Source organism: Papaver somniferum, chromosome 3 (assembly GCF_003573695.1).
Source record: "Papaver somniferum cultivar HN1 chromosome 3, ASM357369v1, whole genome shotgun sequence".
In the NCBI taxonomy this organism is placed as follows: Eukaryota; Viridiplantae; Streptophyta; class Magnoliopsida; order Ranunculales; family Papaveraceae; genus Papaver; species Papaver somniferum.
This window is the reverse complement of record NC_039360.1, coordinates 44394203-44406860: the sequence shown is the minus strand read 5'-3', so window position 1 is coordinate 44406860 and position 12658 is coordinate 44394203. Positions and strand designations below refer to the sequence as shown.

The following is a 12658-nucleotide window of genomic DNA, read 5'->3' as shown; positions in this document are numbered from 1 at the left end:
CATTGGCACACAGACAGAAGACTTTCATATACTGATAAAAAATTTCTTACAAAAAAAGTTAAAACAATGAATCTTTATTGCTATTATTTAAGGACACCGAAAGGGTATTTTATTAAGAATCGGAATTGAAGTTACAAGAAATGGTGGTAACCTAGCGACCAGCTGGGCACCAATACCCTTTTGAATAACAATCCCTAACCTATGAAAAAGAGAATTGCCAATCTTAAAATTAGCATCATGTCTAGCCATACAATTTCTCAGTCTCTTAAGGAGGGATATGATATCAGCACTGAGCTCTCCAAAGGTAGAAAATGCTAGTACCCCAAAACCATAGCCGTGTGAAGTACAGTCACGACCATGGTGAGTACGGACCGATGATGCAACAGATCGACGAGTTCTAGACATACTTCCTCAGAGCAAAGTCTGTATCAATGAAGAAACAAACCCTAAAAAGAGAGAAGCGATTGTCAGAAGAAACATCCCAAAGTGCAGATAAACAATAAAACAGAAAGGAAATCAGGATCACGTGCAACAGTATGAAGAAGAATCTGGTTTTCAATCGCCAAAAATCGCCATTACTGTCGCCATTGCTATTATTATTATTATTTTATTTTTGATGCAAAGAAAAATTTGATTAATCTGTAGAAATACCCAAGTCTAACAATAACTGACGCTCAACGACTCTAGGTGGTTGATCAAACCAGGTTTGAGACACACTTTTTTTCTGCTGTATTTGGCTAACTTATCAGCAGGTTTATTGCATTATCTAGGAACAAAATTACACTCCCACTGAGGGATGTTTTTTTAACTTATCAATGGAATCCAACAATATGTCTTCATTCTCCCAAGCAATCCCTGAAGTTGTTTTGTTGATACATCCCTCTATGTTCTTAAGATCAGTTTCAAAAACAACGTGCATCTTCTCTAAAACATTACTCCAGCTCACTGCATCAGAAAAAGCAAGACATTATGCGTTCTCTGAGTCTTTTACTCCTGCTTAGCATTTTGATTTTTCTCCACACCATTTTCCTGTAGAATCACGAAGAATAAGAGCAATTACAGTTAGTCATGTATTTGGATCAAATGAAGCATCACAGTTAATGGTATAAAATGGACTATTTGGTGGCTTCAAAAAATTTGTGACATTGGTGTTCTGGGATATGCTATTATGGTTCACTATATGCCTGTTATTGAGATTATCAATATAACTGGCAAAGCTTAGCGCTTTCTTAGCTGTTGCAATGGGATCTGCCTTCTTATTCTGAAAATTTACTTCACATCTCTCGTTTCATATAGTCCATGCGACTATCATAATCTGGTTCAAGTTGAAGCCATGAACAGAGGACTAAGCAACTTGACCCATCCAGCTTTCGAAAGCCATTACAACATCATTTTGGATCGTTGCTAAAACTGCTTCACCTCCAGGTATTTGCATCCATACAGCTCTTGAAAAAGGGCAGAAAAACAAGATATGCAGAAGAGTTTCATCAAATTGCTTGCAGAGGGGGCATAAGAAATTTATGTAGTTACAATTCCTTGAGAGTCGCACTTTAGTAGGCAAAATGTCAGAGAGAACTTTCCACCAGAAGTGTTTTACTCTCGGCCAAGTTTCAATTCTCCATAACTACTTCCAGCGAATGTTTTGAGTTACCAATTTTCTGAGAAATCTGTAGATTACCCAAACTGTCTTCATGAAGTTTGTTGTATGCAGACTTTAATGTGAAATCCCCATTTCTTGTAAGTTTCCAAATGAGCTTATCTTCCACAACATTGGGTATTCTCATGTTGATTATTAAGTTAGCTGTATCTTGATCAAACAAATGATATAGTAAAGATATATTCCATTGTCTGCTGCTTGGAATGAATAATTCATGAACCCAAATAAATTGCTCGCTATCTGTTATACCTTGTCGTGGTATCGGAGAATTGTCTAATCCAGTGATCCATACATCAATCCAGAACTTTATTTTCTTTCATTTCCAAATCTCCATCTGCTATCACTAGTGGAAAAAGGGCTATCTGCGACATAATGAAACGACACAAACCAAATTTCACGATTTAATAGCATTCAGAAAGTGTCGTTGACTAAAGTCAAATTGTCGTTGTGTATTGACTTTGGTTGACTTAGACAACGATTTCCTTCGTTGTCGCTGACTAAAGTCAAGATGTCGTTGTGTCAAAACTTTAGTTGACTTATGCAACGACACTATCAGCAGTATAGTTTCTATAATAGGTGTAATTGAGTATATGGCTAGGATTTACTCTTTTTATTTATGGACGGCTGGATACGAAACTCAATCTTCTCATACCAAATACACTAGACTAGAAGTGAAAAACCTTATCTCTTTCCTTTTTTCCTTTTTCCTATCACTTTCTCTCCTGTTTTATTTCTTCTTTCTCTATCTGTTCTCCTGCTAAACCTAATTCTGTTGAAGTCAAACGAAATCTACAAAAAATTCAGAAGCTATCTTCCCTGAACTCTTATTTCATAATCAAAACCCATCATTTAGAAATACGCTTATCTCACTCACAAAGACTCTCCTTTGTCTAAGAAGAAGACGCTCTTCGATTCGCCTGAGTTTTTGATTTTGGAGTGATGGAGCAGCAGCATAATAAGAACATGGTTGAAGAAAACATCCGAGAAGAAGAAATTCTCCATGGCCCCTTTTTCGGTTTAACAACTTCGGGTAATTTCCTTCAATTCGCTCTCGAAACCCTAGATCGATTTCTATACTTTTACATCAAAGTTTGTGTCTTTCTTATCGTTAATTATCATTTGCACACTGGGTTTTAGTATGTTTCTCGATTATAACCTTCGAATTTGGGGATTTTCTTGATGTTTTGGACAATCGGGTAGAGTCATTTTTGTGCTTGGGTTTGGGGATCTTAAGGTTGCGAATGAATATTTCATTTTTTTAATTCTTAATTAGGGTCCTCATTTGATTCGTAATAAAGGGTTTTCTTCAATTTTGGAGATTTATAAGAAAAAATAAATCCTTTTGATTATTTAGGTTTCGAGTAATTCTGGGATTTTCTTGAAAAATTAAGGTTTCTTAGGGTTCACTAATTTGGGGTTTGTTTTGTTTATGTTATTTTTGAAGGCGGCTGGGGTAGCCTCAGTTGATGTAAAGAAGCTTAAAGATGCTGGTCTATGCACTGTTGAAGCTGTTGCATACTCTTCTCGGAAAGAATTACTTCTAATCAAAGGAATTAGTGAGATCATTAAATTAAGCAGCGACGAAGCTGGTTCCATTGGGTTTTACTAGTGCTAGTCAACTTCATGCACAAAGGCAAGAAATCATTCAGATAACATCAGGATCAAGAGAATTTGACAAGGTCTTAGAAGGTAATACTAGTAGATTATGACTATAGACTGTTGTGTCTTGATACTTACCGAGAACTTACATGGTTAAACATTTCACAGGAAGGACTGAGACTTGGGCTATTACTCAATTGTATGGTGAATTTCTCAAAATCATGATTTTTATTATGTCCAGTGCGCACTCCTCGAACTGATGTAAAGGAGTTCTTCCGGCAAGCCAGGTCTGATTATAGGATTCAGTTCTTAATCGTGATTTTTATTAACAATTTTGAAAGTTCCAACTATACTAAATTGTGGATGTATGGAACTGCAGGAGTACGTCTTTCTACAAGCAGTTCGGCGCATTTCTTGTTAACATCGAGGAGCTGAATTCTCAAAATCGAACTCGAGAGGTAGTTACTTACTGCTTTGTGCTAGCTTGTGATTTTGTCAGATCTCTTGGTCATTGAATCGACCGTAATTGAGAAATTTGGTTTGTTATTTGAAGTTTCGTCAGTCTTATGATAGCTGCATTGGAGGAGATGGCTTTGAAACGCTTACAGCAGTCTTTGCCTGCTCTCCCAGTGATCCCATATGTGTATGTATCAGTGTTCTCCAACGCCTTCGACTCTGACCATGGGCCTCTAAACGTGCCGACATTTGTCTCTTAAGTTTATGAATCATGGTAGACTTATATTACTGATTTGTTCCAATGCAGCCTTTTTCCTCCAGTGTTTGGTGGATTGAGATAATGCAGCTTGCATTTGGTTTCATCCAACATATAAATAAGGTTAACTTGGTTGCAACTCATTTAAATTTCTCTGCTCAAATTCTCTGTGATGCTTTCTTCCCATTCAGTAAGTTACAATTGATCATTTGGTTAACCCTATACTTTACGACATGCATGATGAGATGGAGTAATTGCGCTTTGGCTCATGCATTTTTCTGTAGTAGTTCTTGATTTATTAAGTTTATCATGTACAATTTGGGGTTTCTTGCTTGAATTGCAGTTTAACTTGTGGTTTCTTTCTTCTTCACAGGGAATACACACCCTCAATTCATCACTGGGAAGTTTCTCGTTTGTTGTTTTGCAGTTTGCAGTCGTCTTTATGAACTTCAAAACTTAGATGTGAGTATATGACTTGTATTTTGACTGAACTTATGTGAAGAGAATGGGATGTTCATTATGCATCCCAACATTCTTAACTGAGCTTCTTCATCACATTTGACATGATTTTGTCCACTGGACAAGAGATGTATGCATGGTAGATTCAAAATGGAACTGTAATTTGATGAATTGCTTGTAATGTTAATGACGAGAAAAGATAGCTAGCAGTGACTTAGCAATTAGCATTCTCCCGGAAGAAAGAATATCTATCAACAAATTTTTATGCACTTATGTAACCTGACTATCACATTTTGATTTATTTTTCTCTTCTTTTGCAGCTAAGTGACATCCTATCGGCAGAATTTGGAGTAGCTCTTGCAGTGTGAGTGCACAAGATTCTTCAGTAAACAAGACCTCGAGTAGGCACGCAAACGCAAGTGCATATGTCCTCCGAGTTGGAGGCTGCCCTTTCTGCTATTTTATGCTAACGTGTCTACGTGTTCTGACTTCTGATCACCATGAAGTAAAGCCTGCATACTGTGAATAAGTATGTCACTTGGCTCTGTTAAGACGATACCCTTTTATCCATCAGATTTTCACTTGTCTATTTGTTTTAGGTTGTGGAAAGTACTCTTACTGTTACTGGATTGTGCAGGTCAGATAGTTGTTGAATTTTAAGTTGCAAGGGTGCAAGATGAATCTAAAGTGATGACTGCAGAGAGTGGAACATCACTTGGGATGGCCTGAGGTAAGCATTATTAGTGTTCTCTTCTAGTTTCCTGCAGTAGTCATAAGACTCATAACCTTACGAGTCTTTCCAGACAGGAACTTATGTTACTACATTGCCGTTTTTCAAATTTCTGACAATTAGACATTCATCTATATCCTCCATGTTGGTATCTGTGCAAATTATGATTAAGACCCTAGCAAATAGGCATTAAATATTTGGATAACTGAGGTTACGTCGCAACCACAACATGTAGGTCATAGAGCAAAAGCCTTACGATCACAAGGCGAACATTTTCAGTTTCATAATTGTGTTGTAGGAGATGCTAACTAGAAAGGTAAAAAATCTAGTAAAATTTTGTTTGGAAACTGAACTTGGCGAAAATTCTTAAGTAAAATATACACTTCACTTCAAATATACAGTTTGACTAATTTTTACCATTTTCCCTGTAACAGGCAGCTTCTTTACGACTTGTCATACTTATCATGCCCACGGTTTTCACTGCCTATATATGGTTTATTTGTTCGTCTGAGTGAAGTCACTGTGTAAATGTTGTTGTTGTTGTCTTGATGATGGGTCTATTAGACCACCTCCGTGTATATTATTATCCACTAGTCATGTAAACCTAGCATATAAGGCTTGACTTTTTACTCTTCTTCTGAATGTAGTTCGATACCTTCATGGATGCCGTCACTCTCTTCCCGATGGTCTCATGAGGGTTGCTGATGTCATGGTTGATGGTGAGATCGTTGTTGCTGCTGGATAAGGAAATGTTGGAAAGGGTTGTGCTTCTAAAAGATCTTCTCTCAAGCAAGCTGGTGCCAAGGTCCTAATGACTGAAATTGTGGTTGAAATTTTTAGGCCTTGTTGTATCACTTCTCTTTAAGAAACCTTAATAATAGGGAATTGAATCCTTTTTTCTTAATGAATTGGACTAAATTTATGAGCACAGTTCAATGTAATGGAGCTGTCATTTGGTATTAGATGATTCAGGTTTTATTTGGAATTTGAATTTTAGTATTTTAATGTTATTTTTCATTTGAATTTTGCTTGAATTTGAGAATTTTAGTAATTTCAATTGAATTTGAATTGTCATTTGAATTTCAGTACAATTTGAGTTTCATTTTAATATAATCTGAATTCGAATCAGAACTATTTCAGCCCAATCAAATTAATTGGAGTCGGCCAATAAGATCTGACTTATTTTTAATATTAAAATAAATCAAATCAACGACTTAATCCAGGTGTCGTGCATAGCGGCACTCTGGAAGCATCATAATTAAATGGCAACCAGATAGTGTCGTTCCAGAAAAAGATACTAAATCTACGGCACTTTCAGCAGCAGTCCGAAAGTGTCGTTTAACTCGTTAGAACGACACTATCTAACTATCTTAAATCGGTTGTTTTCCACTAGTGTATGAAGTTTTATGAATGTAATTTTCTTTTGAAGACCTCTCCATGCCCAAGAACAGTTTGTCTTGAAATTAGCATGAATTATATGAGTGTCAGGGAAGTATTTGGTCTGCATTGCTTTAACCCATTGCTCATCTGAGTTAATACATATTCTCCAGACAGCACTTACAAAAAGCGCCTGATTTAATATCTTCAAATTCTTGAAACCTTGACCTCCAAAATGTTTGTGCAAACCAAGTTTCTTCCATGAAGTAATACAGATGCCCTTGTGTTCTTGAAAGCCCCACCAAAATTTGCATTGCAGAGTGTTGATTTGTTGAATAATTTCTGTTGGTATTTGCAAGCATCCCATAGAATAAGCTGAGATGGTATTAGTGACAGTCTTTATCATTAGTGACTTATTGGACTATGACATAGACTCACTATTCCAGTTGGAAAGTCTGTTTTTAACCCTTTCCACCAAACCTGTGAAGCAGCTGACCTTATTCTTTCCAATTACAAGAGGAATCCCTAGGTATCTTTCATTAGAATTCATCCTAGGTACCTTTAATCTTCGAGTAAGAAGTCTACAAAACCTTGATGGCATATTAGCACTGTAATACACACTTGACTTGTTAAAGTTCACCATCTGGCCAGAGGCATCTCCAAAATCAGCAATGACTTTGAGAAGATTATTTACATCATGCAAATCAGCAATAATGAACAACAGGCAGTCATCAACAAAAAATAAATGAGATATTGCAGGAGCACTTGGAACAATTTTTATACCTTCTATTTGTTTGGCTTGTTCAGCCTTGAGAAGTTGTCTAGAAAAAACTTATATCACTATTATAAAAAGGTAGGGTGACAGGGGGTCACCTTGCCTTATACCTCTTGTTGGATAGTAGGATTTGCATGGAACACCATTTAGAAGTATAGAGATCTGAATAGTACTCACACATTGCATAATAAGGTTGCACCATTCTTGGCATAATCCCATTTTCAGCATAACATTTTGTAGAAATGACCATTCAAGCCTATCAAAGGCTTTTGACATATCAAGTTTCAATGCTAAATACTTATTTACTTCCTTCTTGTTCTTCATAGTGTGAACAATTTCCTGAGCAAGATGAATATTGTTTGTTATTTGTCTTCCTTGAACATATGCTGCTTGAAGTGGAGATATCACTTTCCCCATTATCTTTTTCAACCTCATTGACAGTATCTTTGAGATGATTTTATAAGAGGAGTTACAAAGAGCAATATGCCTCAAATCAGAAGGGAATTGTTTGTTTTTTGTTTTAGGAATAAGTGAAACATTTGTAGCATTCAGGATTTTAAGAAGATATCATGTATGAAAAAATTGTTTCACCATTTCTATAACATCATTACCAACAATATCCCAATGATGTTTGAAAGAAACCAGGTGGGAATCCATCTGGTCCAAGGGCTTTCCAAGGCTTCATTCTTTTAAAGCTTTAAATATCTTAGTATCCTCAGGAATTCTCATTAATTCCAAATTATCAGATGTAAAGATTACTGAAGGAATACAATTCAAGATGTCTTCATTTTTTCTGGAAAAGAGGAAGTATGAAGTGAACTGTAATGATCAGTCAACAGATTTTCTAACTCCTCCCTAGTAGTACACCAATTTCCATTTCCATCTTTCAAAGCCACAATATTGTTTCTAGCCCTTCTTTTATTTACATTAGCATGAGGATATTTGGTATTTCTATCCATTTCAAGATAGTATTCATCTCTTGATTTTTGGCCCCAGAGTTCATGTTGAATTTGATGCCAATGCTCTATTTGGTTTTCTACATGTAAAACTTCAGTATTATTACTTTGATGCTGACTGTTTTGCTGCAAAGATTCCAACTGTTGGTGAAGTAAATAAATATTGCTTTGAATGTTCCCATATTTCTCCCTGTTCCACTTTGAGATATACTTCCTTGTAGTGATAAGTCTTCTTGATAATATAAAACCATGTGAGCCATTTACCTGTTGTTCCCAAGCATTAATAATCTCACTTTTGAAAGTTTCATCTTTTTCATAGCATTGGAAGTATTTCCAATTTTTTTTCTTATCACCATTTAAAGAGGAAGTATCCAGCATTATTGGATAATGATCTGACCCCAATTGTGGAAGATGTAAGAGCTTTGAGTCTGAAAATTGAATGAACCAATCACCATTGAAAATGGCTCTATCAAGTCTTGATCTTCTAATACCAGTGCCATGAACATTACTTGACCAAATGAAAGATCTTCCAGTGTAACCCAAATCATCCAAACCAGCTTCATATATAAGATTGATGTAAGAATAATCCCTTGAGGAAGAAACAACATTATGTGAAGAAGAAGAAGAAGAAGAAATAGAAGCAGTAGAAAAATTTCCATTCACATGTACTCTTCCTTCATTATTGAAAACCAAATTTAAGTCACCTAAAACAACCCATGGTTATGTGATACTCTGACTTAAATTCTTAATATATGTCCATTGCTTCTCTTTATGATGTGGATAAGAAGAACCATATATACAGGTAAGTAACCATTCTGGCTTTGAGGGATCATCCTGCACTAGACAATTAATAATCCAAGTATCTGCATTCATAACATTAAAGTGAAATCCATCTTTCCATAACAATATTAGGCCACCTGCTAATCCTCTTGAAGATATAATCTTATGGTTGGGAAATTTATATGTTTTAATAAATTTTCTCATTTTATCCTCACCTATCTTAGCTTCAGAGATAAAAAAAACATCAGGGTCATATCTGTAGAGAAGATCTTCGAGATGATTTTTAGTTGTTTTATTGGTAAATCCTTGATAATTCCATGCTAAAACTCTCATGGTTCTAATATGCACTATATCACTAAATAAGAATGATAATGTATGTTGATTCAGGATAATGAAAATACAACTGAAAGAAAATAAATTAGGTACTAAACTAAAAAAATAATATCTTAATGAAGAGGATTGAATTACCTCAGTTGCTTGGACCTCCGGATGGTGCTTAGGATTCTTCTTTGTGCTACTGTGATGCTTATCATTCTCTCCAGTTTCCACCCCATTCATATTTTCATCATTTGAGTTTGTTGTCAGATAATTAATAACCCCATCATGAATAGCTAAGATAGGTCTTTGGATAGATGGGTTCGAACCGTTATCATGAATTTCTTGGTTTCTAGCTCTTTTAGCAATTCTTTCTTCTTCTGCATCAGGCATTGTCTCCTCATCATGCACCACATCAGTAGTATCATTTCTTGTGTTCTCCTCAACATTAACAGAATTTTTTTCGCTTTATGTTCTTCATACTCCTCAAAAGTCATGGCTCTTTCCCGTAATAATTCAGCAACCTCTTCACAGATGTTATCATCATGATCAATTATATAACATTGATCATAGAGACAATGAGGCTGTTTCAACCAGTGGTACCTGATCCAAACAGGCTCTCCATGATTCAAATTCCACCGTTCACCTCTTTTCAATGGTTCAATAAGATCTATTTCAATACGAGCGGTAATCATATTACCAGAACGTGGCCTGCAATTTTTTGGCTCTGTAGATATCTTATTACCCAAGTCTTCAATGGCTTCATTAACTACTTCTTCATGATGATGTTCTAGCAGTAATCCTTTGAACTGAACACTCCAATCTTGTTTTCTAAACACGTAATCTGCGTACGATACAGCTGTAGAATACTCTTGCAAAGCAAGCAAGCATTTTTGGATATTCCATGGTGATTTTTTGATAACATCATTCATATCCTTTTGGGAATTGAACTTAAACACGAAAAAGTATTTTTCCCACCATTTTTGTTTCTCGCTTCTTATAGTTTTTCCATAGAACGTTCAATTCATCTTTTATATTAGAGACTTCAATTTCATCATCCTTAGTGATTAGTTTTCCGATCAAACTATTATACCAAGATGATGCAACATCATTGATATTTGTTGCAGAACCTGTAACACATCTCTTGCCTCTAATGGAAGTATTTTTCATATTGTCAGTGATTGTTTGAACACAGCTATTGTTGGCGGTGTTGTTGGTGTTGTTTGACTCCATTGATTCTCTTAGAGCTTTTCTACTATGGTTTGGTTTTTTTCCTATGATAAAACTGCTACAGACTTCTTCTTTATTTGTAGTTAAGGTTGTTGCTAAAAAAAGGGTGTAGCAGATATTTTGTTTCCTAAAGAAGAGGAAAGTATACTTTGAGTAAATGATAGGATAAAAACTGTTGGCAATCAATTGCATGATCTCCGAAAAAAATTATGGTTCCTTAAATCTTGGGAAAAATTAGGGGGAAGTTTTGTTTTTTGAATTTTTTGGATTTGAATCGGTTGGTGAGTCAGAAAGGTATACTGGTTTTCCATGGTTTCAAAAAATTGATTTGGGGGATAATGATGTTTCTCATAATGAGACTTAAAGAAGAAATATTGTTGTTCTGCAATATAGCAGTATGGGGTAGAACTGTTGTAGGCAATATAGCCTTTGTCGACAATACTGTCATGAGAGACAAGCAAAAGTTAAGCACAAAGATCCAATATAGGAAGGAATCCACTGCAAATCCAGAGAAGCCTGCAAAAAATCAGAGACCCATATCAGGATGAACATATATATGTAAATGAATCAAAAATAAACAGATCAAGGAACTAATAGTGTTCAAAAATGATGGACTTAACATTTTAAATGAAAGAACTAAGCTCTATTGTAAAAAGAAATAAAATAGTATGAATCATTTTTAAGCCAGAAAGAGATAAAGATTAGAAGAAAAACAGAGTTAGCGAAGATGAAAGAACAAAGAAATCAGATTAAGAATGAAAAACACGATAATAATGTTCATTTTTGAAGAAATTTTTGCAACATGGATTGACTCGGCGTCACCCGATTCACAGAGCTCTAGAACTGGTTTTTATTATTATTTTTATGTTTTATAACAAACCAAACAAGTAGTCCTACAACTCTAGGCTTAAAAGACAAAAGCATAATGATTGCAACAAAAATAAATAAATGGTTTTATAAAATCTATATGATAAACTGAATAAAATTTATTTTGCATCCGTAGCAAACAACATAGGACAAAAATCATAACCAAATATGGCTATCGACTAATAAACAAAGGTTAATCTACACACACCAATCATATACTCTTCTGATAATATATTATGAAGAAAATAATGAATAGTGTAAAAACAAGACATCATGGAGACGGACCCATGTGATAGGTGATGTTACTAAATGCTAGGATAATTTGTTTCAGAGAAGAAGCATGTGAAAGAAAAAAAATCATACATATAACGTCACTCGAGATACATGACATCAATTAGAACAGATGTGTAAATTAACTAATCGAACCATGAATCACAAAAGGACAAACCATACCCAAACTGAATCAAATTGGATTATACATGACACCAATTTAACTAATCGTTTTTTTTTTAAATAATAAAATTACAAACTTTTGATTGGCAACCTAGCAACAAACTGGGCTCCAACACCTTTTTTTTGTTTTCGTTTTTTTTAGAAAATAGGTTAAAAGAAGACATGGCAGAAAAAGCATATATACAACATACAACATCCGATTGAACAATCAATTGAAAACTCATGTGAAACGACAAAGGTTGCATATTATCAAAGAAAAGGATCGATTGAGATATACCTTGTCTTGAGATACCGTACTTGATTGTGAGGAAGAACCAATCTACGGGATCAAAATTTCTCCACGCGGGATCATAATTTCTCCACCACGAACCAGGAGGAACGCAAGCAGACGGAATCAGAATTTCTCCATCACGAACATGAGATGTTCTCCACGAACATGAGATTTATAGGACCAATTTCTAGATCCATAAATCCCCAATTACAGATGACCTAAACGATTGATAAGAACCCAAAAAAAAGATATTTCTTTAGCGCCAGGAAGAACTCGTGTGGATAACTTTTTGTAGTAGATTAATAGAGAAAGGCAAAGAGACAGAGAATTTCTTATTGATAGGAAGTAACCATATTACATAGCTATAGTATTCTTTATATACATCTAAATGGAAACCCTATGTATCTAGTTGAGCCACACATCCATGGATCGTACACCCTATAACACCTAAAAAATAATATCTAAAACCTAACCTAA

General features: G+C 35.2%; 1 long non-coding RNA gene across 5 annotated transcripts; it reads left to right on the top strand.

Moving 5' to 3' along the window:
• Nucleotides 1–2362: 2362 nt before the first annotated feature.
• On the top strand, nt 2363–6191 carry LOC113356021. 5 transcript variants are annotated; one of them, XR_003362774.1, is made up of 11 exons: nt 2363–2687; nt 3102–3346; nt 3425–3543; nt 3636–3714; nt 3810–3899; nt 4020–4091; nt 4342–4430; nt 4748–4956; nt 5065–5157; nt 5393–5473; nt 5592–6191. It is a non-coding gene; the product is annotated as an uncharacterized LOC113356021 (long non-coding RNA). The 5 variants fall into 5 exon arrangements; XR_003362775.1 differs by having other exon boundaries at nt 5805–6180; XR_003362772.1 differs by lacking the exon at nt 5393–5473.
• Nucleotides 6192–12658: the final 6467 nt, after the last annotated feature.